Genomic DNA, 5,106 nt, shown 5'->3' with positions numbered 1-5,106 from the left:
CCTGTAAGAGGGAGACAATGACTGTACGGACTTCACCTGTTGCTGGGCGCGAAGGCACCTGGCCCAGGCAGCCCCAACGCCACAGGGCGGCTCTCATCGGCGTTCCACTCTCAAGGGGGGATAACTAGGTCCCGTGCGTGCGCCCCTCTCCCGCCACGACAAGGCGGGGTCCCCGGGAATCGTGTCCTCCCGCGTTGGCCGCGCTGGGAGACCTAAAACCGAGGGCAACTGAGGGCCGGGGTCCGGCTGGGACCACGCGGCAGTGCAGCGGGGACGCGGGGGTCCCGTCTCCTCGGAGGGACCGGGTTTGGGGAATTTGGAGAAGCGGCTGCACCCCCCGCCCGGCCCGGAGCACTTACCCCGCGCCCCTCCCGCCCGCGGCCACCGCAGCGACTGAGAGCCCCGGCGCCTCCCGGGCAGCCCCGCCCCGCCCCAAGCCCCGCCCCCAGACCCAGACCCCGGCCCCGCCCAGGCCCCGCCCCCAGGCCCGGGCCCGCCCCGCCCCCAGGTCCCGGCCCCTCCGAGGTTCAGTCGGCGTCCGGACCTTGGGCTGGCATGTGTGTCGGTCCCTTGTCCTTCCCTCTGTCTGTCCCCGACTGCCTGTAGCTCCCTCACCCCAGCTCCGCCCGCTCGGCAGGCCCGAGCCCGGCCCCCCCCGCTGTCCTGCAGATGGACAAAGGTCCCGCCCGTGGGAGGAATCACGAGAATCCTGGCCCGGGCTAGCCTGCGGGAAGGGGGGCGGGAGCCACTTCCTTCCTCCGGCGGGCTGGGGGAGGGGCGACCCCTACTCCCCCCACCGCCCTCTCCCCGGCCCCTCGGAGACCCCGATTCCTTACACAGCATCTGCCGGGCAGCGGGTGGGTGGGGCCGGAATGCTCAGGGCTCCCCTGGTGGGTGGCTGGGGCTGGAGAGGGTGCTCTGTCCAAGGGCTGGAATTAGCAAGAGGAAGGAGCCTTCCCGCCTGAGGCCGGGCCTCCTCGCTCCTGGCCGATCCTGCCTACTTTGCAGGGCTTCCCCAGCGCTGTGCGCTCTGCGTAACCAGTTGTGTTACCTTCTGTCCTCCCCAAAAGAGCACTTGTCCCAAACTGCCAAGGGCAGAAGTCATCATCTACACACCTCTCTGCTTCTGGCTTAAAGGGGGAAGAGTCTTAATTCCTTGGGGTTGTACCAGTTGCCTGTTGGCTGCTGTAACAATTACCACAAACCTACAGGCTTAAAACAACACAACTATGTTATCTTACCACTCAGGACGTTAAAATCAAGGTGCTGGCAGGGCTGTGCCTCCTGGAAGCTCTAGCAGCGTGTGTTCCCTGCCTTTTCCCGCTGCTAGCAGTGTCCGCGTTCTTTGGCTTCTGCCTGCATCACTTACACCTGTACTTCCAGGGTCACATCACATCACCTCCCATTCTCTTAAGGGACCCTGTGATTACATCAGACCTACCTGGATAACCCAGGATAATCTCTCCATAGCAAGACCCTTAACCACGTGTGCAAGTCCCCTTTGCCACTTAAGGCAAATGCTCACAGGTTCTGGGGATTAGGACATGCTATTGTGTGGGGGCCTTATTTGCCTCCGGTGGGGATGTTGTTTCCATTGGCTTCAACTGACTCTGCTTTTCCCACTTCTGCTGGGCAGCAAGCTTCCTTAAAAACATCTTGGGCTAGGCTTGGCCAGGTGGCTCACGCCTGTAATCGTAGCACTCTGGGGGGTCAAGGCAGGAGGATGGCTTGAGGCCTAGGAGTTCAAGAGCAGCCTGAGCAGGAATGAGACCCCATTTCTACAAAAAATAGGAAAATTAGCTGGGCGTGGTGGCCAGCACCTGTAGTCCCAGCTACTTGGGTGAGCCCAGGAGTTTGAGGCTGCAGTGAGCTATGATGATGCCACTGCACTCCAGCCCAGGCAACAGAGCGAGACTGTGTCTCTAAAAAAAAAGTTTTGGTCTGATCTCCTGACTTCTCAGTCATGTATTGTTACAACACTCTCACTCTGGTCCCTGAGGCATAGTCTGGTCCATTTTAAATCTCAGCCTCCTTATATTTTGTTAAAAACTCTCCTCCTACTCAGAGCCAGCTAGACAGAGTAGAGAGGGGGTGGGAACGGCTCCCCGCAGCTCCTACTCTGCATTCACTCCCCCCTGGTTGGGGAAAGGAAGAGGGAACATGTCACTTCACTGCACACCTCAAAACTGCAGTCCTCTTACTGTTTGTCATGACTAGTGCTACCTGTAGTTATAAGCTCGGTACAGACAGATGTTGGCCTCAACAGGCCCTGCTAAGGGCCGTGGCCCTGGCTTGATCCTCTGGCTGAACTCCGTATTCCTCCCACATGCTTGCCTCTTTGCCCCAGGTTGCAGTGGCCCTGGGAAAGCCTGCAGCTCCCAACCTTCCCTATGATTGGGGACCTGGGGCCACGAGCAGGGTCCTATATCCATACTTTCGGGGAACCAGGATCCTGAAGGAACTAAGCTCAAAAAGTCTGGAGAACTTGGTAATGTTCTCAACATTGCTATCTTCACGGAAATCCTTCTACTACTCAGTCTTTTTGGCAGACAGAAAAAGATCTCAATTGTGTTACATCTCTAACCCCAGCACAGAGTTTGAAACATAGTAGGTACTTTACATTTCTATTGCATAAATGAATAAATGAGTATTGAGCATAATAAGATAGGGGTGCCCACCATCACTGCTACCATTTGACATTATCCTGACAAGCCCAGCCAATGCAATAAGACAAGAAAAGAAACAAGTACAAAGTTTGAAAAGACAAAAATGATCACTTGCAATCAATGCGACTGTCTACCTAGAAAATCCAAAAGACCCAACAGACTAATAATGGACACCCAGTGCATGGTAGGCCCTTTCTAGATACTTAATATAAGATGAAAGAACAGCCTTTGTTCTTAAGTGTTAGCATTTTAGTCTGGGAAGTAAGACCAACAATCCTTAGGGCAAATCCAGGAGGTCCACGAACTTAGGTGGGGAAAAGATTACATCTTTGTTTTCATTAACCTCTAACTAAAATTTAACATTTCCTTCAGTTACAATGTAGGTAACAAACCACAGTTGCATTAGCAATACCACTAACTTTGTCATTAATCAAAATTATAGATATTTTCAAATCATAATATAGTTATTGGATTCTGCCTAAGAATGCTTTTTGGAAGGAAAAATAAAAAGAATATATAGTTATTGGAGATATCTCAAAATATAACTTATACCTACCACTACTTCAAAATTACGGTAGTTATTGAGCCAGCTGTTTGTTCTTATAATGTGTTAACAAATCACAATTTTAAAAAATAAGGCAAAATTGCTTTTCAAGATAACTGGTGTCCTTTGTAATATAATGCATTCTATTCTATTCACTGAAGAACATTACTCTGAGAAGAGGTCCAGAGGCTTCCCCAGATGTCACAGGCCCCAGCTTACAAAAAGATTAGGAAGTGCTTTAGAGGAAGGACTTGTTCTGGTTTGAGCAACGCCAACACAGTTCCTTGCAGAGGGAGTCCCTGCCCCACCTCAGCCTTCGCATCTCTTACCAAAGGGTCAGCCCAGCTTGCTTGAGGATGTGTCAGCCACCAATGGTCTCTGGGTGGTCCCGCCTTTTGAAATTCACAGGGCATTTTGAGGAAGATGTAAGTACAGCCCTGGGGTTCTGAGCCTGCTCTTGCCAGGGGAACAGCTGGGGCAGCTCTGGCTTTTCCCAGTGGGAAGAGAGAGGGCTGTCGCTGCTGGTTTTGGTTCCTCTGGGGAAGTTTTTGGCTGCTGCAGTTGACCACTTCCTTTCTTAGGGCAAAAGCCGGATCCTGGCTCTGGAAGAATATGAGAAGACTGAGAGAGGGAGTGAAAAGTAGACGCATTCTCACCCAGGGACAGGGTAGGGGTTCTGCTGGGATTTCTCAGAGTGACATCTGCTGTCTGGATCCAGAGGCACCTTTCCCAGCAGATCTGATTCGTCCACTGCAGTGACAGCCACAGCACGATATCTGCACAAGGCTTGGGTACCTGCACGAGGTGATGTAGCTACGTGAAAAGCACACGGCTAATCCCAACTCCCCTCCCCAATACTCCGCTCAAACTTCTGCTCCATAGCTCAGAATCACGTGGAAGAGTGGAAAGAGTATGGGCGTTGGCATCAACGAGGCCTGGGTTTGAATCCTACCTCCGTCCCTTCCCTTGCCAGCTGGAAGACCTTTCATTAATTCAGCAAATGGTCTCTGAATGCCAACTGCATGCCAGGCACGGAGAATACAGAGGCGAACAAGATAGGCAGGTTCTGCCTGTCCTCATCGAAACTTCTTTCTCTAGGCAGGCTCATAAAGACCAGATCATGAATTAGGAAGAGGTGAGTGTGGAGCAGGAACGACGGGTGATGGTGGAGAGTAGCACAGGGGAAGGCAGAGGCGGGACCCGCCGAGGTAGGTGGTGGGGAAGGCGTCTCTGAGGCGGTGATATTTAAATTGATGCTGAAAGCTGAGGTAGAGCCAAGCATGAAAAGAGAAGGGAAGCCTTTTACAAAGAGGGAACAGCATGTGCAAAGGGCCTGAGGTGGGGAAGGTTTGGCCCAATGAGAGACTAAAGGGGCCAGAATTACCCAGCCCCGGCAGGGGGGAGAGTGGAGAGAAGTAAGGCCAGCGAGGAGGGCAGGGGCAGCGTGAGAGGCCATGGGAGTTTGAAGCAGGAAAGGGACAGAGGTTTTTTTTATTGTGGTAAAACATACATGACACAAACTTTGCCATTTTAGCCATTATGAAGTATACAGTCAGTGGCATTTAGTACATTCACAATGGAGTGCAACCTTCGCTACTATCTAGTTCTAGACCTTTTTTGTCATCCCAAAGGAAACCCTGTACCCGTTAAGCAGTTGCTCCTCATTCCCGCCTCCCCCCAGCCCTAGGAACCCTAATCTACTTTCCATCGCTGTGGACTGCCTGCGCTGCATGTTCCATGTACATGGACCACAGTGCGTGGTCTTTTGTGTCTGGCTTCTTTTACTTGGCATGAGGTTTCCAAGGTTCATCCCTGTTGTAGCATGGGTCAGTGCTTCATTTCTTTTCTTCTGGAGACAGAGTCTCTCTGTGTTGCCTGGCTAGAGTGCAGTGGTGT

The sequence above is a fragment of the Lemur catta genome, chromosome 21, assembly GCF_020740605.2.
Source record: "Lemur catta isolate mLemCat1 chromosome 21, mLemCat1.pri, whole genome shotgun sequence".
NCBI lineage: Eukaryota > Metazoa > Chordata > Mammalia > Primates > Lemuridae > Lemur > Lemur catta.
The sequence above is the reverse complement of the archived record's forward strand: the minus strand, read 5'-3'. Positions refer to the sequence as shown.